At 41.8% G+C, this 22,733-nt stretch overlaps 1 protein-coding gene and 1 pseudogene across 3 annotated transcripts in view; one reads left to right on the top strand and one right to left on the bottom strand.

Annotated features, from left to right (window-relative positions):
* Window positions 1–22,733, top strand: part of SERINC5 (serine incorporator 5) — a 96,165-nt gene that overhangs the window by 2,252 nt on the left and 71,180 nt on the right. The window lies entirely within an intron of this gene.
* Window positions 11,691–11,999, bottom strand: LOC114217619 (U6 snRNA-associated Sm-like protein LSm3 pseudogene; annotated as a pseudogene).

Here is a 22,733-nt window from a genome sequence, read left to right as displayed (position 1 = left end):
TTCCAATCTTTTCATTTAAAATTTTTTTAAAATTATAATGAATGAATGAATGAGTTTTTCTATTCTACAAATCTTGTTTAATTTGAGCACCTATGAACTGTTTTTACTCATAGTATTTCTTTTTTTTTAATTTTATTTATTTATTTGTCAGAGAGAGAGAGGGAGAGAGCGAGCGCACACAAGCAGGAGAAGTGGCAGGCAGAGGGAGAAGCAGGCTCCCCACTGAGCAAGGAGCCCGATGTGGGACTCAATCTCAGGACCCTGGGATCACGACCTGAGCTGAAGGCTGATGCTTAACCGACTGAGCCACCCAGGCTTCCCTCGCACAGCATTTCTGATAAATGTGTAGGGTCCCCCCGCCCCCACACCAACCAGTTTCCCAACTCCCTGCACACCAACTGGACTTAAAACAATTCAATTCAGTTATGACACCACAGGCTTAGTCGGATAAGACTGTCTTACCCCGAATTTCAGATGCCAGTCACAAGTCTCCTGGGCCTCCCATACCTGGGAAAAAAACCAAATCTCTGATTCTCGTTATATCACAATATCACAGCACCTACTATGTCCCAGGAGCTAGGGATAGGGCAGTGAGCCAGGCAGACATCATCTCTGCCCTCAGTCGTCCCGTTGTGGGTGGGGGCATCCCATAAGCATGTTAACAATGAAACGGTCAGTACTAGTACTGTAACCAGCCCTGGTGGCAGAGGGGCTTTGGGTAGCTTGCTGGGGAAGCCTGTCTGAGAAGATGCTCCTGGAACTGAGACTGATCAGTAAGGAGAGGCATCCATGGCAAGGTCTGGGTAAGGGTCCTTTCAGGGTTTTCGAGGAACAGAAGGGAGTCCAGGGTGTCATCAGTGAAGCAGATGAGGTAGAGAGGCAGGCAGGTCCGGATGTGGCCAGCCACTGTCAGCCACGTTTGGAGTTCGGGTTTTGTTCCTGTTCCAGTGAGGGCTGTGGTTTGATTTACGCTTAGATCACTTTGGGAGCTGTGAAGACTCAGCCGTATCAGGGACTAGGGTGGAGGCAGGGAGAGTAGTCAGAGCTGTTCATTCAGTGGATATTTTTTAACTGCCGCCTCTGTGTGCAAGCAGGCTGTAGCAGTGAGCGCAAATGCCTCCCGATGGAGCTGAAATCTTGGCCATCTGCTGTTGCTTATGGTCCGAGGAGGTGAGCGTGTTTTACCTGACCATAGGCTGTCGTGTTTACAGTGCGATGTTGTGGGCTTCTGGGCTAATTTTAGAGGTAGAATTGGACTTTTGTGTGGATTAGAAGTGGGGTGTGGGAATGAGAGCGATTCTGGATTTGTCCCCGGCAACTGGATTGATGATGGTGCCATTTACTAGGTGAGATAGGAGGCTAAAGATTTTATTTATTTGTTTGATAGAAAGGGTGAGTGAGAGAGAGAACACAAGCAGGGGACAGAGGCAGAGGGAGAAGCAGACTCCCCCGCTGAGCAGGGAGCCCAACGCGGGGCTCGATCCCAGGACCCCGGGATCATGACCCGAGCCAAAGGCAGACAACTGACTGAGCCACTCAGGTGCCCCCAGTTGGATGTTTAAATTGGGAGAAGTTTGGGGGCACCTGGCTGGCACAGTTGGTAGAGGATGCGACTCTTGATCTTGGGGTTGAGTTCCAAACCCACATTGGGTGTAGAGATTACCTAAAAATAAAATCTTAAAAAAAAAAGTTGGGAGAAATTTGAGGTTGGTAATAGAAATTTTGGGGACTTTAAGTGAAGACCTTTAGGAAAAATGTGTAAGCCAGAAAAGTGTTACGGACTCAGGTCAGGGTTTGAATTGGGTAATCTGGACAACCAGGGCTGGTGTGAATGTATGCATTTTACCTACCCTCTATTATCCTCGGTTTTCCTCAATTGTAGAATGGGTGTGATAATACCTCCTGGGGTTATTTTGAGGATTACATGGGATCTAGACATACAGTCTCTAAAACATGGTTTGGCACAGAGTAAGGGAACCCCAAAACTCTTAGTTTGTTACTGGCCAATACCCACCTGCACCTGGACATTCTCCATGTCATCTTATTTTTGCACAGACTCTGATAAGCACTTAGATTTTGCTTATGCTGTTGCTAATGGAAGGAGAGATGACAGGAGAGAGTGGTCACTCAACACTTTGTGGGTACCCAGCGCTGTGGCAGGTTCCTGAAGACTGGATGATGAACAAAGCTTCCTTGCTCTCCTGACACTTAAGGGCTAGTTGGGGGTGGAGATGTGGGGCAAGCTAGCTACAGACAATGACAGTACACACTGTCAGTGGTGAAATGAGTTGTGTAATTGAAAAGTCTAGACAGTGCTTTCAGGGCAATTTGAGAATAAAGCTTGACAGGATTTGCTCCAGGCAAGTGTAAGCATTAAGGATAGTAGTAACAATTGCTGAAGTTTATTTCCTGTCCACAATGTGCTTGCTGTTGTCTACCTACCTGTCGCTGTTATAGCGTACATTTTTCACAACCTAAAGGGGCGATCAATGTTCTAATTGGCCTCCTTTTGCAGGGAAGGCAACTGAAGTACAGAGAAATAAATGAACTTGACTGATATTACATGGTGGTGGAGCCAGGCCTTGAACACTGGTCTATCTGAATCAAGTTAGGGCTCTTAACTACAAGACTGCCATCCTTTATTATTCTGATTATGTATAAATAATCAGTATCAGTTGCTCATTAATGTGTGTATCATGGGCCTCAGGCAGTTTTGAATACACAGCTACTGGACTGCTTTGATAGATACTGGTAGTTGCCAGTGGTTGTGGGTGGGTAGGGCTTAGCTTCTTCCAGACGAAATTCTACCACACATGCAGATGTTTATTGGCAGGCAGGTACAGCACAGTTACGCAACCTGAGCTGAGGCTTCATTAAGTCCCAGCTCTTTGACCTTCTTGGTACATTGACATGGAACTTGCACGTTCACCTGCATCACCAGACGCAGCTGTATTCTAGCGTGCAGGACCTTACCAAGGCTGCCAAACTAGCAGGACCACATGGATGGATCACAGCCATGGTGCCATTCCTGGGGTGCACATTCACTCTCCAGTGGTGGTCGAGCCAGTTCATGTAAGGGCATGAATGCCCTGGCCAAGGTATTTCCAGCCAGATCGTATTAATCACTGAGACTTTCCCCAATGAAAGCCCATTTCTAATGTCTGTTAACGTTAGTTTTAAGTCTCGAATGCCACTAGGAACTATCCATGGTCAAAGACACATAAAGCTAGATGTTAAAGCAGTGGAAACCTTTTATTCTGTAGCCACTGACAGTGGGGAAAAGAGCTGAGCTCTATTCCCATTTGCCCTGAGTTTTCAAGGGGGAATGAGGGAGTAGGGAGGAGTGAGTGGGGCCCAGTAGAGTTAGGGAAGTGAAGAGTTACAGGAGTGGTTAGTGTCCTTGTGATTAGGCCAGCTGTGTCTGCTAGTTGGCAAGTTAAGATTGTCCTTCCACTGAGACTGTCCTTCTTGATGATTATTTTTCCAAGGAATGGCATGTGGGTCCTTGAGGAAGACACTCCAGAGTCATAGGAAATACATATACGTCTCAAAGGGACAGGAAGGATTCATAATCGTAAGCCCTCTTTGGTAGATGCTCTAAGAAAGGGAGGCCAGGGCCTATCTCAGGTGTTGGCTAGGGTTTGTGCAGAGTGGCTTTGTGCCAAGATTTCTTGGGAGTTTTCATCATTTCTCACCATAACTATGCGGGTTAACAAAACCTGGGTTCATCGGAGTTAGAGGTCACCAAAGCCCATGTAGGAGACTTAGAGTGTGGCCTCTGAGGAAGTGTTAGCTGTCATCAGGGGATCTGATCACCTCCAGACTGGAGCTTAAAACACACACACGCACACGCACACGCACGCACGCATGCACGCATGCGTGCATGGACAGGAATTGTTTCTTGGTTACTGCATGTATGGGCTTCCTCTCTCCCCCTAGACAGAGCTCATACTATGACCTCGCTGAACCCCCTGTTAGTGCTTTTGGTTACAAAACTCTCCCTACAGCTCTTTGTTTATGGTGATTGGAAATATTAAGTCCTCATGATATCATGTGATGCTTCCACCCTTGGAAGGGATCCAGGCACAAAAGTTCGTTCTATCCGTGACTGGTGTGTTTTTGAACTTTTGGGGGGTATTTGTGAAACGGGGACAAACATCACACTTATCACCCAGAGAACCATATTTTGATATTTTAAAGTCTAGCCACCCATATTTAGTATATATGATTTTACTTTGCAAAATTAGGGTTATGCTGTAGGTGCTGTATTTTGTCCTACTCTTTTTGTGGAATTCCTGGGTGCTCAAGGGAGTTTTTTGTTTTGTTTTATTTTGTTTTTAACTAATCTCTACTCCCAATGTGGGGCTCAACTCACAACCCCGAGATCAAGAATTGCAGGTGCCCCTTGGTCAGGGAGGTTTTTAACAGACACAAGCCACTCCTTTGCAGCCATTAATGGTTTTTGGGCTGACATTCAGGTGTAGGTATTCTTTTGCCTTCAAACATGATGACTTCTCCAGAGGTGTTAAATAAAGTTGAATGAGTGAAAGTTACTTAATAAGCATAATAGGTTTGTGTGTTTTTTTATTTCTAAAAGATCAAAAATAATGAAGAAAATCTGAATTACACCCCCTTTCGATGATATATTTCAGGTTTTTCTAACATTTTCTTTAACTTTGATCTTTTTCCTTACCTTTATTTATATAGCTACTACCTATCTAGATGGTGTTTGAGTCATTATTTTCCTGCTGTGTGAAGGTGCTCATCTCTGTTTCAGTTACATTAAGTCTGAGTCCTGTCTTCTTATCACTAGTATCAGCACTTTTATCTTTCTGTTCATTTTTGTAAAATGCAGGCAGAATGCACTAAAGTGCCCACATAGTTGCTCTCCCACACTGACAAAGGGTGGTGATTGGCTGATGTTGAACTGTTGGCTTATATACCTCACTGGTGAGCTGATACAGAAAGAGTGTTCAGAGATGTTGTGTAGTTAGGCAAGTTTAGGTTGTTGGGGAGATAAGTCTGTCACATATCTTAAGCTGTAAAGAGTGTGAAGGTGGCCATGTTGGTTGGAGAGGTGGCGTAAGGGTTGTTCACCCGGATTTGTTTTCTTGGGCTGCTTTATAGCTGACCTGGGCGAGCTGACAAATAGCTTTGGGCTGCGTGGGATGCCTTGGCTGGGAGGGCTGAAGAGGGCCGACCTGTGGGGAGTGGAAGGCAGCCTCAGACTGTGTCTGCTAATGAGATAATCTCTTCCCCATTGCTTGATTCTGCCTGGTTTTCTGTATAAATATCACCTATAGGTTTCCCACAGCTATTCAAGATCTGGAAGTGAGTCAACTGTGAGACTTGGAAGCTTACCTTTCAGTGTCCCAGGTGTTTCATTGTTAACCGCAGGGGTAGAGCAGGGGTAGAGCAATAGGGATGGTATTGTCTACTTATATTTCAGTTCATCTATGACAATTTGACCTCAAAAAGGAAGTCCTTGGGGCACCTGGGTGGCTCTGTCCCTTAAGCATCCAACTCTTGATCTCAGCTCATCCACATTGGGTGTGGAGCCTACCAAAAGAAAAAGGAAATAGAAAAGGAAGTCCTCATGTAAGATGGTATGCAAAACTAGCCACTGACAGTTCCATTTTATCTTTTGAATTGTTTTCAGTACCTGTAATGAAAGAGGGAGCCTGCTTCTCCCTCTGCCTGCCGCTCCCCCTGCCTGCGCACTCTCTCTCTCTTTCTGTCAAATAAATAAATAAAATCTTTTAAAAAATTAAAAATAAAGGTCGAGGGGGTGGAAAAGGAATGGTTTTTAAAGGTAGAGAAGGATGGAAAAAGAAATTATTAGCAAAGAATCCATTGTTTTAGGCAAGGTCGCCCTCTTAGGGGAGGAGAATGGATGTATCCTTACATTTCCTGGTGCTGACAGGGATATTCCATGGCAGCTGGTTAAAGGTTGAAACTGCAGTTAGGTTAGGTAATAGGTCTTCATTTACTGATTTGGGGTCTTAACCTGAGTGACGCCATTTTGGGTGTGTGGTTTTCTTTTTAACACTGTAAAGATCCTGTGTTCTGTGTGTCGAGTCAAGCAGCACTGTTAGTGAAGTTTCGTTACATTTTGTTGTTGTCATTTGAATTTAAGATTGACATTGGATCCTGAGAGCAATATTAATCAAGTTACTAATCTGTGATTATCTTTAATGATCAGGTTTTCCAAGTAGGCTAAAGTGAACCTTTGCAAGATTTTTGAACATAATGTGGGAGTCAGTGTGGCGTGTGTGTAAGGAAATTCAAATATCAAATAATGGATTGATTTGGTTACATAAAACATCTGTTTTGAATTTTATTTTATTTTTTTTAAGATTTATTAATTTATTTATTTCACAGAGAGACACAGCGAGAGAGGGAACACAAGCAGAGGGAGTGGCAGAGGGAGAAGCAGGCTTCCCGCCGAGCAGGGAGTCTGATGTGGGACTCCATCCCAGGATCCTGGGACCATGACCTGAGCTGAAGGCAGACGCTTAACGACTGAGCCACCCAGGCACCCATCTGTTTGAATTTTAAAGGAAACAGGATTTTACTTTGGCTTTTCTTCTGTAGTTTGCCTTCTGAGATTAAAGCTGAGCTGATGTTTAAGGAAAGCAGCTGTTACAGAAAAAGTTAGAGTGGATTTTTATCACAAATTTTTGAAACAACTTGCAGGTTTGAAGTAAGGTTGCAATATACAGTGATTAAACAGCATTTTTTCCCCCTCATGAAAACTGTCTAGTCAAAACAAAAGTAGGAAAAACACATGCACACAACCCCTTAAATCTTATTTATGCAGAGATAACCAGGAGAGCTGGAGAATCAGACTTCTGTTTAAGTATTGTTTTTATAAACTGGCCAAGTACACTTTGAAACAAAGCCCACAAGGTCTTCATAGGATTTATTTTCCAGTTTTTTTGTTCTTGCATTATATCTCAGTAATTTCACAGAGGGCTGAGTTTCCTAATGCTCTGATCCTTAGTGTATGTGGTTCACCAAAACAAGGAAGAATTCAGTCTTTTGTTGCTGACTCCATGCTCACTGAACTCCTCCAGTGGTATTCTGAGAAACAATGGCAGTATTTTGTAACCATAGCAATGAAAATGTTCTCTGTAATAGGATTCTTCATCAGTATGAATTTTCCTCAGTTTTGGTAGCATTATTCCTGTTAAATAACAAAAGATTCAACCAAGTAAAATTTAAAGACCTAATTGGCTTTACTAATCGATTCATGAATGGGCAGCTTTCCATCTAGTAAGTAGAAGGGAGCTACAAAGGTCTACAGAAAAGGAAGGGTTTTCTTTTCCTTTTTTTTTTTTTAAGATTTTATCTATTTGAGAGAGAGAGAGTCTCAAGCAGTCTCTATGCTGAGCGCTGAGCCCACACGGGGCTCAATCCCATGTCCCCGAGACCAGGATCTGGGCGGAAACCAAGAGTTGGACACCCAACCGACTGTACCGTCTAGGCACCCCAAAAGGGAAGGGTTTTCAAAAGTAGGAGGGAGAGGGAAAAAGGAGATTTTTGGTACAGAATCTATTGTTTTAGGCAATGTTGCCTTCCTAAGGGGAGCAGAAGGGGAAAGAGTCTCTCAGTAAACTTCATAGTGCTGACCAGGAAATTCTGTGTTGACTAGTTAAAAGTTATATTTTCAGGGGTTGAAACGGCAGTTCAGTTCACCTAAGGGACACCATTTGGGGCCTGTGGTTTTCTTTTTAACATTCCTAAGGAACTGGCGACTTCTTTGCTGTTTGGGGGGGGGAAGCTTACAACCCCTAAAACAATATGTCAATTGATAAACATTTACCGGGTACCTAGAATAATATTAGTTCAAGGCATTAACTAGGCCTACTTTCATGCTTGGGAGCAACTAGTGAATTGATGCTGAATAAGATCTCTCCTGGGCAGAACTTCTTCAGAGACCTGGATTCAGGTTGGTGTATCTCAGGTTTGGAGCTTTTATGCCTGTGAAAGGGGAGGAAGCAGCGGGTTCACTGGGGGAGACATTTCCTTAGGAATAAATGAACCAACCCAGGGGAGCAGGTGGGGAGCTGGGTCCTCAGGAATGGGCTCTGGTAGTTTCTGTACAGCCCTGTGGTTACATAGTGTTTCATCCGAGAGGGTTCTTGCCATTTTTCAGCTTCTCAAAGGAATCTTATGACCTCAAAAAACCTAACGTAGAACAATAAGGGAAAGACCAACAGTGGAGATATTTCCATTTAACAGACAAGACTTTCGGGGCACCTGGCTGGGTCAGTCAGTGGAGTATGCAACTCTTCATCTCGGGGTTGTAAATTTGAACCCCAGGTTGGGTGTAGAGATTACTTAAAAATAAAATCTGAAAGCAAAACAAAAAAAACCAAACCCAAAACTTTAAAAGGCAGACATTGCTGTAGCAAACATAGAAGGAGAATAAAGCAATGGAGGGTACAGCCTGCCTGGAAAGGAAAGAGCATGGGGGTTTGGGGTGGGAGAGGTTTTGGCTTTGTCAGATGACACCCTACACCCTAGAAGTTCTTAAGGGAGAGTCCAAGATTCCTGGGGGTTTTGGCAGCCTTGGTTTCCAAGGAGCAGGAGCTATGGCACTGTGGGTTAGAGACTACTGGGGAGCTAAGGAACTGATCTTTTAAGCTAGGGTTATGATCTTTTAAGACCCGGGGCAATGGAGGGGAGATCAGTAGCTAGATGTGGGAGATGTGGCATTTCAGTGGAATGTGGTTTGGGGTGTTAAAAAACAAAATTCAACTGAGTAAAATTGAAGATCTAATTGGCCTTATTAAATGGTTCTTGAATTGGGGGGCGACTGACTGGCTCAGTCAGTGGAGCATGGGATTCTTGATTTCAGGGTTGTAGGTTCAGGTCCCATGTTGGGTATAGAGATTACTTAAAAATAAAAAGAAAAATTTTTTTTGAAAAAAACCCAATTCATGAATTGGGCAGCATCCTATCTAGCAAATAGAAAGGAGCTTCAAGAAGTTTTGGGAAATGGGAGGTTTTTATAGGAAGGAGAGTGGGGCAAGGAAGTTATTAGCAAAAAAAAGAAAGAAAAAAAAGAATGGATTGTTTTAGGCTAGGTCACTTTCCCTTAGTGGGAAGAGCAGGGAGTCTTTTTTTTTTTAAGATTTTATTTATTTATTTGAGAGAGAGAGTGAGCAAGAGAGAGCACAAGCAGGGGGAGTGGCAGGCAGAGGGTGAAGCAGGGTCCCTACCAAGCAAGGATCCCGACGAGGGACTCTATCCCAGGACCCCGGGATCATGACCTGAGCCAAAGACAGACGCTTAACTGACTGAGTCACCCAGGCTTCCCGAGCAGGGGGTCTTAACATGCAGATTTCCTCATAGTCCTTTGCAGGGTTGGAGAGGGCCCATGTGACAGATGATCTCATTGATGCTAACTGCAAAATTCGTGACTGACTTAGGTTAAGACTGTATTTCTTGAGGGGGGTGGAGGATGGGGAGGACTACATTTCAGGGTGAGGGTAGAGCTACAATTACGTTAGGTATTAAGCCCTGGTTTGGTTTCTTGGTCTTGTGTCCGTGACTCCTTTGTGGGCCTGTGGTTGATTTTAGAGAGGGATCTGAACAAATTGCCCTTGTGGAGGAGGAGCAGGTTACAACCTGAACAAATCTGGGGCTGGCCCTTGGTATGCATAGTGGAGAGGCTTGGATACTTCCTGTCTCCAGATTGCAGGATGCTGAAGTTCATTTACTCTGAGTTCTGTAAGCTGCCAACATTTAGTTTGAAAAAATAAGTATTTAAAGCCATAATTTACATCCCACATATTTTGATGTTGTGTTTTTGTTATTCTGTTTAAGTATTTTCTAACTTCTCTTATGATTTATTCTTTGGCCTATGGGTTATTTAGAAGTGTGTTGTTATTTTCCAAATATTTGAGGATATTTCAGGAGTATTTTTGCTATTGAATTCAAATTTACTTTTGTGGTGATCAGAGAACATATTCTGTATATACTAATATCTTTTAAAGCTATTGTTTTATGGCCCAGACTATGATATATCTTGGTGACTGACTACCCCATGTGCCCTTGAAAAGAGCATATATTCTACAGTTATTGCGTATAGTGTTCAAGTTGATTGCTTGTGTTGCTGAAATCTCCTTTACTGATTTTTTAGTGGTGGTGGTGGTGGGGATCATCTAATTCTATCAATTACTGGGAGAAGGGTATTTTCTAAAATGATTGTGTTTTTGTCTCTCCCATTAGTTCTGTCATTTTTTGTTTAATATATTTTGAAGCTGCATTAGGTGTACACACATTTAGGATTGTTATGTTTCCTTAAGGAATTGATCCTTTATTTTTTTTTAAGATTTACTTAATTATTTGAGAGAGAGAGAGTGTGTGTGCACACACAAGTGGGGGAGGGGCAGAGAAGAGAGAGAATCTCAAGCAGATACCCTGCTGGGCGAGTATTCGGATGCAGGGCTCCATCCCAAGACCCTGAGATCATTACCTGACCTGAAATCAAGAGTCAGATGCTTAACTGACTGAGCCACTCAGGGCTCCTGAATGAATCCTTTAATAAAATGATCTCATTTATCTCTCGAAATGCTCTTTATCTTCAAGTTTTTGTCTGATGGCCATACTACCCTTTTAACTTTCAATCCATTTGTGTCTCTTATCTTTTTTTTTTTTTAAGTAAGCTCTATGCTCAATGTGGGGCTTTAATTCATGACCCACAGATCAAGAGTTGCATGCTGTACTGACTTGGGTCAGCCAAGTGCCCCATCAACCCATTTGTGTCTTATATTTAAAAATATGTGTCTTATAAACAGTGTGTAGTTGGGACTTGCTTTTTGATCCAGCCTGACAATCTTAGCCTTTTAATTGGATGATTAGATCATTTACATTTAATGTAATTATTCGTGTTTGAACGTAAGGCTATGTAAGGCCATTTTCATTTCCCCTTCTTTCTTTTTTATCTTTTTTTGGGGGGAGGGATATTAGTTGAATATTTTTAAGCATTCTATCCTCCTTTATTGCCTTTTTATTTCTTATAGTGTTGTTTTAAGGATTACAGTATTGTAACATCTTGAAGAAGGGATATGAATCAGAATTTCACCATTAGTGATGGAAACTCTTATAGGTGGGTCAATTTACTATATATTTACTGAGTATAGCAAATGATGAATTAAGTAGTGTTCATGAGATTTTAAAACTGTATTTTCTGCTTTATAAAAATAATACATAGTTATCATAAAAAATCTGGGAAATACAGGAAAGAATAAAGAAGAAAGTAAATATTGTTTATAATCCCAGAGAGAACAAACCCTGTTAGTGTTTTTTTTAATTCTAGTATTAAAATACAATAAATTAGACTTTACTTTATGTACTATTTTATACCCTAACTTATTATCACATGATACTGTGAACATTTTTACATGTCATAGGAATTCTTGTTACATATTGTAGGAATTCTTTTTTTTTTTTTGCATCTTGGTGATCACATTTATTGAAAGGGTTGGAAAAAAATTAAAATGCCCTTTAGCTTAAGAATTTTTTAGTTATCTGCAAATCAACTCGTTTCAGGAGTGGAAGAATCCTTGGTCATTTCTTAATATCAAAGTTTACGCAGGTTTCTCTTTTGAATGTCTTCTACATTTAAAGAGGCAATCATACAAAAGCTCCTATATTCCATACGTGATAAATTCTTTGTTTCAGCCAACTCTTAAAGGAGGGGCAACTAGTACAACACCATCTCCCTGGACAAAAAGCATTGGAATACTCCGTTTTGTTGATTTATATGTCTCTTTGTATGTTTCCTCATCAATTTCTATAGTAGTCACAGTTTCTTCCACATCTCCCAATATCATATTTAAATGCTGATCATAAGCATGTAATCTGCCTCAAAGCTCTCTGTCATTTCTCATTTTCACATAAATTTGCTCATCCAGGCTGAGTCTGATGAGATCCAGGGGCTCTTCTACAGTGTTGGTAGTTTGTTGCTGGTCCACGTCGTTCTCCATGTTTCAAACCCTGGGCCTTTTCCCCTATTGTAGGAATTCTTTTTTTTTTTTTTTTAAGATTTTATTTATTTATTTGAGAGAGAATGAGATAGAGAGAGAGAGAGCATGAGAGGGGGGAGGGTCAGAGGGAGAAGCAGACTCCCTGCCGAGCAGGGAGCCCGATGCAGGACTCGATCCCGGGACTCCAGGATCATGACCTGAGCCGAAGGCAGTCACTTAACCAACTGAGCCACCCAGGCGCCCTATTGTAGGAATTCTTAAAAGCAAACATTGTAATCACTGTATAACATTTAATTGATCATATCAGCATTAAAAAAAATAAATGGTTAAGAAGAAATACATAAATACTATGAAAAGTTTGGCACTTCATTTTGAAAAGGTCTGAAATTTGCTTGTGGAAATGGGTATTGGAAGAGTTGCAGCTTATGAGTTACTGTGAAGTCATGGAAGGAAGGTTACGTGAAAGTGGATGGAAAGGTGTAACACCACATGTGTTTGGAAGTTCGTAAGTGCTGGTTGAACTGGGTTGTGTGCATTTCCTGTATTCCTGTGCAGCTCAGTGCAGCTGAGTGTAGTTTTCTACCTTCAGCGAGTATCTCCCACAGACAAAATTACACATCCTATTATGTTCAAATTGTTCCCTAACATGGCCGGGGAGAAAAAGTTCTCTTTGACTCTCCTAGCATCTCTGGCAGACACAGATTAACAGGAGAAAACCATACACATTTACTGAATGTAAGGTTTATGTGACTTGGGAGCCCTCATAATGAAATGAAATGTAAAGAAATGGTGAAACCTACTTGCTTTTATATTAGGTTGAACAGAGAGGCAGTTGTGTGGAAAAGTGATTTAACTTTATGGGGAGACTTACTAGAAAGATAAGAATTATTTTAATAAAGTCTGTTTTAATAGGATTCTCTCCATCTCAACTTCTGGTCTTTCATAAGAATGTCTTCCTCCTGGTACAGGGAGTCCACCTTTATTATGGGAATTTATCTCCTCTTTTCAGGAAGAAAAAGGAAGGCCAGAGCACCCTTCTTGCACCTGCTGTTTCTCAAGTGCCTTTAACTCAAAAAACTCAATATGCCAAAGTGTCATTTTTAGGGTGACATGCTCTAAATTCTTAATATCTATCCTGTTGAGGGGCACCTGGGGGGCTCAGTCGGTTGAGCGTCCGACTCGTGGTTTCAGGGCTCAGGTCATGATTTCATGGTTGTGGGATCGAGTCCCACGTCAGGCTCTGCGCTCAGTGCAGAATCTGCTTCAGATTCTTTCTCCCTCTCCCTCTGCCCCTCCCCGCTCACTCGAGTGCTCTCTCTCTCAAATAAATAAAATCTTAAAAAAAATATCAATTCTGTTCAAACAAATTTGTGTTTTTAAAGCAAGTATAGCAGGACGGACTATAGGATGAATAGCTCAGAAGCCCTGGATGTTGGCGACCTTCTTCACTAAGGCTGACCAACCAGTTCATACTCCTGTTAGCTGTGTGAGGGAGGAGCTGACCCCCCTGCCTCCCTTTGGATCAGCTCCCAGAAAGCTGATGCTTGAAGTGGCTGGAAGGGTCTTCTGCTCGTCCTACCCAATTGTGCTGAGATTTCTTGTACTATAATAAGCAAATAACTCCAGAGACAGGAACTTCCTATCTTTGGAAGCAGCTCTTCTTCATTTTTGGGAGCTCTGGTTTAATTCTTCCTGTGGGCCTCCCAAGGCTGAAATGACCCGCCAGCTGGGATCTTGGAGAGGGAGGTGACAGTTTTGTATAATAGAAGAGGCAGGTGGTGTTGAAGGTGGGCATATGCTCTGGCTCCCGGGCCAGAAGAGGCCCATAGTTGGGTTGATCCTGCTGGTTGTGGGAATCCGCAGCATCCACCCAAACCATAAACTGTAAGTTGGGACATGCTGACGAAGGGGAATTGGGCCTCTGGGTATGAGAAATTTCAGTCGGAAACCAAAATATTTGGAACTTTTAGCACACTCAGATAGTTTTTAAGGGTAATGGTCAGACAGTTTGAAATGAGAACCATCTTGGGAAGTGTTTGGTTGGCGGCAAGCCACCTAAAGTCTCACTCCTGACTTTCTGATGGGAGTGATATCTGTCACTCCTGGTCGTTGGGTTACTGTTTTGGGATGGCCTGTGGCCTGTGAGAATCTGGGAAGTCACAGGTGACTGCTGGATCTAGAAGGATCCTTAAGGGAGTGACACGCCCACCCTCTCACGGTCACTGAAGAAGAGAGAGGCCCCCAGAGCTCAGGGCCTCTTCCAAGGCCAACAGCAAATCAGGGCCCAGGGCCTGCCACCTTGCTCCCCTGGCCTTGGCCCTGCTCAGTGCCCACTACACAGTTCTTAAATGACAAGAGAGTGAATGGGTGGCTTATGTATGTATGTATGTATGTATGTATGTATGTATCCTGAAGATGTCTATTGTCTTTGCAGAGCGGTTCAACAAAGAGCTCATGGCTATAGATTTTAAACATCTTACGGTTGATGGTCCCATATTGGTTTTTGAGACCATGTTTTGCTGTAATAAAATCAGTGTACACCTTTTGTCCTCTCTCTTCCCTTAAACTCCCAAATAATTGTTTACCTTTTTTTTCCCCCCAGAAAGCTCTGCTCTGTCCATGAATTACAGGATTTAACAGAAAGCAGTTTTTAAGAATGTGCTTTCCTACCAAGTGATGTCATTTGTGAAAGTTGCAGGTTGCTGAATGAGAGGTATTAGGCCATTTAGAAAGAGCTGGTTAACCAGGGAGCCGCTCTGTGCAAATTATTATGCGGAGCCGTAGCTTCCGGTTGCAGGCTTTGAAGAGCATGCAGCAGTAAATTACTTCCTTATGACGCAGGGGTGGGGGTAGCTCTGAGGATTGTCACAGGATTGCCTTTTCTTGGAAGCAAGAGGTCCAGCAGAGCTGAGTCTCTGACTTCTGTTTCCTGCCGTGGTACGGCAGGAGGAAAGCAGGGCTTGGAGTTCTGGAGAAAAGGCTAATTAATGCTCATTGCGTTTGCCCTTCATTATGGAGAGTCTGAGGGTATTCCCAGATTATTTGGGAAATGCCCCTTCTCTCTTCCAGTCAGCATTATTCTTCCATTCCCTCCTCCTGATGTTTCTAAGACTTTGAGAATAATAAAAATTAGTACTGTAAGTAAAGTCAGGAGCTCCTGATCACAAATTATCTATTCTACGAGGCTATTATTAGAAGAGATAAAGAAAAAAGCTATGGACTTGTTAAGTGAGCTGTAGCATTTGGAAGGACTGATGTGAGCTAGTGGGTCCCAGGGCAGTGCTGTTGGTATTTTGGGTACCACAATTCTTGCTCTTGAGGGACTCTTAGGCAGAGCCGATAAACCCCAGATGTTAGTAGCGCTCACCAGCCTTTGTGAAAACACTGCCCCCACCTTTATGACCCGTGACCCACAAAGCCCCAGGGAGATGGGATGCTGCCCAGGTAAGAACCACTGAGTGCTTTGGGCTTGATGATTTTTTCATACAGTTTATGAGTTCTTGCAAAACAGACTGAATCCTACTTCCAGGGTGTCACAGCTATAGATGAAAAAGGACACAGCAAAGTAGATGATTCTACCGCAGCACCCCCTTGACATGTATGAGATACAGTGTGTACAATATGAGATACAATAAAAACTTGATGTAACGACACAGGTTGTACTTTGGATGTGGTTTACTTTAAATGTTGCTCAGAAATATTATATTAAGATTTAGTGCTCTAGATAAGCCAGTTAAATGAACTTATGTTTGATAGGAAAAGGAAAAGCATACTTTATAGTGAGAGAATTCATCTAGACCTATTTCTGGTGTGCATTTTAGGCTTTTTTTTGATTGTCTAGAGGCGGTATAGTTCGGTGGGCAAGAGCTGATTCTGATGATGGGCAGCTTGCATTTAGGTGCCATCTCTGCCCTGTACCGTGGTGTGCTTTGCCTCTGTCCTTTAGTTTACTTACCTGTGATATGGGGTAATCACGAGTATCTTCGTAGGATTTTGCACTTGGAACAGTAGCTGGCCCAGAATATGCGTTCATAAATGTTCCCTCTTACGGGATGGACTGGCACTTTTTGTTGGGATGGCAGTACTGAAATTTTAAGATGTAAGTAAGTGTCTTTTGAGCTTTGATCCCATGCCCTTTATATCAGAATAAATAATGTGTAGCTCTAATATTTAACCATATTAAAATGGGTTAAAAGGGGTCCATAAAAGTATTAAGAGGAAAGATTAATGAACTTTTAAAATAATAGTCTTGGAATGGCTACGGTTTTTCTAATTGTGATGGAAGATACATAAAACAAATTGATGAATTTGACTATATAAAAATGAGGAACTTGTCCAGAGCAAAATATAAACAAAAGTCAAACACAAATGATACAGTGACTCATAGGATAAAGATATGTTTTCCTTAGTGTACCAAAAGAGTTTTTATAAATCAATGGAAAAGACGCACAATAGAAAAATGGACAAAGGTTAGGGATAGATACTTTAGGGGGAAAAAAAAACTCAAATTGCCAGTAAATATGTGAAAAGATGCTCAGTCTTACTCATAATTTAAAGATACAATTAAAAATGGAGATATTTTTTCACTAATCAGATTAGTAGTTAAAAAGTATAACCCCCAGGGGCTCCTGGGTGGCCCAGTCGGTTAAACGTCTGCCTTCGGCTCAGGTCATGATCTCAGGGTCCTGGGATCGAGGCCCGTATTGGGCTCCCTGCTCGGTGTGGAGCCTGCTTCTCCCTCTCCCTCTCCCCCTCCCCCTGCTCGTGCGTGCTCTCTCTCAAAATATAATACCCAGAGTTGACAAGATGATAGAAAAACCAACCTTTGTGGGTTCATGTTTATTCACCTCTGAAGGAATAAACTCTATTGTTTTTTGTATTGGAAGTAAATGTGGAACATCTTAATTCATCATTGGTAGTGAAAACTAATTTAAAATAAAAATGTATTAATCTTTCATACAGTGGAATATTAGGTTGCCACTAAAAAATGAGGTAAATTTGTGCAGAGAGGGAGAGATGTCCAAGATGTGTTGTTAAATAGGGATTAAAGAAAAGTATGAATATGATGAACCCAATGAATATGATTTTCAAAAGGAATAGGCACATGTGTATTTGTGTATGTCAATGCTTGTAAATGCATAAAGATTTCTGAGAGCTTTTAAGGTATATTGTCATATATATAGAAACTGTCATGTATGGAAGACTGTATACGGTCATATAGAAGATATATGTAGAGACTGTCATATCCAGTGGTTACTGCATTGGAGTAAGAAAGGGAGGTTGGGTGGTAGGGAATAACGGAGGGAGCATTTGTTTCTCATTTGACATCTTGCTGTGCTGTTTGAATTTATCATGAGCATGTGTCGGTTGCTTTTAAGATTTTCAATCTTCGGCTTTAGCAAACCTAAATATGTGAATTTCGAACATGTATGATTGCATTTTCTGCCACTGTTTTCATTCTTGATAGTACTCCTGCCCCTCAAAGAGATGATGGTGGTGGCGGTGTGTGTGTTATTATATATTTAGGAAATGGGTTTAGACATAAGAGATTTAACCCATTTTTGCATTAAGACAGGAAACTGAGATGATTAATTTGGCTGCACAACTAATACAGATATGTGGTGTATCTGCATTATTCATTGTTTGCATATGTAAATATTGCTTTTTCATAACTAAAGTGTACTGAGGTGAATAGAACTGGAAAAATAAGAATATGCCACCCATAAAAGTGGGTGCAAGATTACGGTTAAACTGTCAAATTAGTTTTTGTAAGGGTCTCCAGCTGGCTGTGGATCATTAGGAGACAGGGCTATTATTATGAAAGGGCTGCTTTGGTGTAATACAAGAAAATTGTTGGAGAAATGGGAGCCCTGGTACCAAGATTCAACCATGGCCAGTGTGCAGTCTCTTAAGACAACTGAATGTGGAAAGATCCATGAAAAACTTTATGTAAACTTTACAAAGCATTTTATAGCTGACCAATAAGTTAAACACATGAAACAATTTCAGCTTCTAAGTGCTAGGAATTCATCCTTGGGGGACACTTGATTCCTGTTTAAATTAACAGGTGTTCAAAAACTCATAGTTTCCTTTTTTGTTCTTAACGTGGAGTTGGAGAAATGCCTAAGCTTTTACTTTTCTGTTGATGAGAAATAGCCAACTTTTTAAAAAATTATGATTTGAGGTTTTCCTTTTTTTTTTTTTACATTTCCCCATTTCTTTAGAAAGGACCTTATTAGGTTTTTTAATTAAAGAAATTCTTTATAAAAATTAAAAGAGTTTTATTAAGATACAGTTCACATACCATACAGCTCACGCATTTCAACTGTACGGTTCTGTGGTTTTTAGGGTAGTCCCAGAGTTGTGCAACCATCACTACAGTCTAAGTTTAGGACATTTTGTCACCTTCCATGGCCATTAGCAGCCATTCCAACTTTTCCCCCAAATGTCTTCAGAGCCCTGGCAAGGGCTAACCTACTTGCTGACTTGTTGGATTTGCCTCTTCTGCATGTTTCATATGAATAAAATCATACAGTATGTGGTCTTTTGACTGGCTTCTCTCACTGGGCGTGAGTTCAGAATTCATCCACGTTGTAGCACGTACCAGTATTTCATTATTTTTTATGGAATATCCCACATCTTACTCATCTGTGTGTTAGTTGATGGTTGTTTGGGGTTGGTTCTACTTTTTGCCTTTTAATAATGCTTTTATCACCATCTGTGTACAAGTTTTTGTATGCATATGTTTTCATTTCTCTTGAGTATATACCTAGAAGAGGAACTGCTGGATCATATGGTAACTGTGTTTAACATTTTGAGGAACTGCCAACTCATTTTCCAAAGAGGCTGCTGCATCTCACTGTCTCACCAGCACTGTATGAGGGCTCTTGATTTATTCACATCCTCACCAACTCTCGTTATTGTCTTTTTTCTTTATTTTTCTTTTTTAAAAAGATTGTATTTATTTATTTGACAGGGAGAGACATAGTGAGAGAGGGAACACAAGCAGGGGGAGTGGGAGAGGGAGAAGCAGAGCAGGGAGCCCGATGCGGGGCTCGATCCCAGGACTCTGGGATCATGACCCCAGCCAAGGGCAGATGCTTAATGACTGAGCCACCCAGGTGCCCTTTTTTTTTTCTTTTAATTACAGCCGTCCTAGTGGGTGTGAAGTGGTATCTCATTTTGGTTTTGATTTGCATTTTCCTAATGACTGATAATGTTGAACATCTTTTCAGGTGCTTGTTAACCATTTCTATATCTTTTTTTTTTTTAAGATTTTATTTATTTATTTGTCAGAGAGGGAGAGAGAAAGAGAGCACAAGCAGGGGAAGTGGCAGGGAGAGGGAGAAGCAGGCTTCCCGCGGAGCAGGGAGCCCAATGCGGGGCTCGATCCCAGGACCCTGGGATCATGACCTGAGCTGAAGGCAAACACTTAATGATTGAGCCACCCATGCGCCCCCATTTCTATATCTTCTTTGGAGAATGTTCAGATCATTTACCCATTTCTTAGATTTTATTTATTTATTTGAGAGAGAGTGTGTGAGCTGGGGGGAAGGGCAGAGGAGAGGGAGAGAGAATCTCAAGCCGACCTCACGCTGGGCGCAGAGCCCAACACAGGACTCGATCTCATGGCCCTGAGATCATGACCTGAGCCGAAATGAAGAGTCAGTCACTTAACTGACTGCAACACACAGGCGCCCCTGCCCATTTCTAAATTGGGTGGTTTTTTTATTACTGAATTTTATTTTGTTTGTTTATTTATTTATCTATTTATTTTTAAAGATTTATTTATTTATTTTAGAGAGAGAGAGCATGAGCAGGAGGGGAAAGAGAATCTGAAGTAGACTCTGAGCTGAGCATGGAGCCGGACACCCGGCTCTATCTCACAACCCTGAGATCATAACCTGAGCCAAAATCAAGAGTCGGCGTTTAACCAGCTGTGCCACCCATGCACCCCTATTACTGTATTTTAAAAGTTCTTCATATATCCTAGATATTCTATCATATATTCTAGACATCTAGATTTATAGATTCTAGATAACTAGATATTCTAGATATCCTTATAAGATAGGTGATTGCAGATATTTTCTCTTATTCTGTGAGTTGTCTTTTCACTTTCTTAATGGTATTGTTTGAAGCATAAAAGCTTTTATCTTGATGTAGTTCACTTTATCTATATTTCTTTTATTGCTTATGCTTTTGGTTTTGTATCTAAGAAATTTTTGCCTAACCCAAGGTCATGAAGATTTAGTGCTGTGTTTTCTTCTAACAGTTTCATAGTTCTTGCTCCTACATTTAGGTCTTTGATCCATTTTGAATTAATTTCTTTTAAAGATTTTAGTTATTTATTTGAGAGAGAGAGAATGAGAGATAGAGAGCACGAGAGGGAAGAGGGTCAGAGGGAGAAGCAGGGAGCCCGATGCGGGACTCGATCCCGGGACTCCAGGATCATGACCTGAGCCGAAGGCAGTCGCTTAACCAACTGAGCCACCCAGGCACCTCCATTTTGAATTAATTTTTATGTATGGTGTAAGAAAGGGGTCCAACTTCATTCTTTTGCATTTGGATATCCGGTTCCAACACCATTTTTTGAAAATATCGCTCTTTCTCTCTTAAATTATCTTGGCCCCCTTGTCAAAAATTAATTGGACCGTAAATGTTAGGATTTATTTCTCGGCTCTCAATTCTTAATTTCTAAAAATTGACCATACAGGGGCACCTGGGTGGCTTAGTTGGTAAAGCCTCTGCCTTCGGCTCAGGTCATGATCCCAGTGTCCTGGGATCAAGTCCCGCATCGGGCTCCTTGATCAGTGGGGAGTCTGCTTCTCCCTCTCCCTCTGCCTGCCGCTCCCCCTGCTTGTGTGTGTTCTCTGTCTCTGTCAAATAAATAAATAAGTACACTTTTTAAAAACAAAAACAAAAATTGACTATACATTGGATGAATTATTCATGTGGAATATAGACACTGTGGGACAGTCAGTCAGTGGGCTGGAAATTGCAGTTTGGTGACTGGTGACTAGTCATTCTTAGCTGGTGACTCATCTTAGCCTCATCTCTGTGTGATCATGAGATTAAATATTATAGAGGTTTAATTATAAGGCACGAGAGATGGTTTTGTTTGTACAAATCACAGAATATTAATACTGTAGCAGAAACTGGAGCCATCCATAGATCACAGTTAAACCCCTCCTTGGTAGTGGAGTTGTCAGGACTAAAGTGCACTTCCTTGCCATATGGAGCGGTAGCTGTTATTTAATATTTTCATTTATCAAGCAATAAGTAAATTGGAAGATGAATTTTGATTCAGTTTTCCAAAATTATTTTTTTAAGAGCTATTCCCTTTTTCCTTTTTATCTTTTTTTTTTTTTTTAAAGTAATCTCTATGCCCAACATGGGACTCAGTCATGACTCACATCAGAGTTGCAGGCTCCACTGACTGAGCCGGCCAGGTGCCCCCCTTTTAATCTTTTTCTATATTGGCTTGGTGAGGTGGTTAAGAATGCTGATTTTTTTTTTTTTTTTTTAGTTGAAGAATGCTGCCTTTGAAGTCACACACCTGGGTTTGGCCCTTATCCTGGCCCCTAAGGAGCTGTGACCTTGGGTGACTTATTCTCTTGAGCCCAAGTGTGTCATTGCTCCCGTGGAGATAATAATAAAAGTAACTGCCTCATGGGTTGGCAGAAATTGTCCATATGTGCTAGAGTCCATCACAGCAGTTGCAGCTGAGTGCTGCACAGATGGGTGTGGTTGCCTTTGTTCTTGTAATTTTTTTTTATTAAAGATTGATTTATTTGAGAGAGAGAGCGTGCGTGCTTGTGCGCAGGGGGAGGGGCAGAAGGGGAGAAGAGAATCTCATGCAGATTCTATGCTGAGCGGGGAGGCCCACACAGGGCTCGATCCCACGACCCTGAGATCATGACCTGAGCTGAAACCAAGATTTGGACACTTAACTGACTGTGCCGGCCAGGCGCTCCTGTTGTAATTTTTTAGATAGTTGTAGCCCTCAGCTCCCCGCCCCCTCCAAGCCCTCTTTGAAAAAAGTTGGAAAACCAGACTACAAAGGGTAATAGCTTTTCGGTCGGATGTGAGGTTTGGGTGATGGGGCTAAGGGGGTGTAAGCGGTAAGTTCCTGGAGCAGACTGAGCTGCCAGGAGGAAGGGGGCCCTTGGGAGTTTCCTTGAGCATTGGGAAGCAAGCTGGCAACCAGGTTAAGTCTCCCTAAGCATCAGCTTTCAGGTGGTATTTGAGGAAATGAGGTGATAGCTGCTTTGGAGTAACTAAGTTCGCATCCCAGCCCCTGTGAGTCTCTGAGCTTCTTCCTTTTTGAGGGCACTAAGAATAATACTGGTCACTAATGTTGTAAGTGCTTTGAACACCTTTTCCATCCCAATAATCCCATGATATGGGAACTACCAGTATTTCTGTTTTGTAAATGAGTAGTTAAGTAACCTCATATTGAATGGAAGGAGCATTTGATCCAAGCTGCTGTAGAACACGGATTTATGTGCCAGGTCCATGGGCTAATAAATAAGCACTTACGTGGCTGATCTCCTGTAATCCTTACAGATGTTCATCATCATAACTTTGATATGCGGGAACGGTACTTTTGTATTGCTTCACTGGCTGAGATTTCGACCTACATTGCTCCTGTAAGGGGAGCACGTTTCTTTTACTTGTTTGCTTTCACGCTTTTGTAGTGTTGACTTAAAACAATGAATGTTTAATGTGGGGGGG

The sequence above is a fragment of the Eumetopias jubatus genome, unplaced genomic scaffold (assembly GCF_037043125.1).
Source record: "Eumetopias jubatus isolate StellerSeaLion01/CBP00866 unplaced genomic scaffold, mEumJub1_p1.0 scaffold_5, whole genome shotgun sequence".
NCBI classification, from domain to species: Eukaryota; Metazoa; Chordata; class Mammalia; order Carnivora; family Otariidae; genus Eumetopias; species Eumetopias jubatus.
The sequence above is the reverse complement of the archived record's forward strand: the minus strand, read 5'-3'. Positions and strand labels throughout refer to the sequence as shown.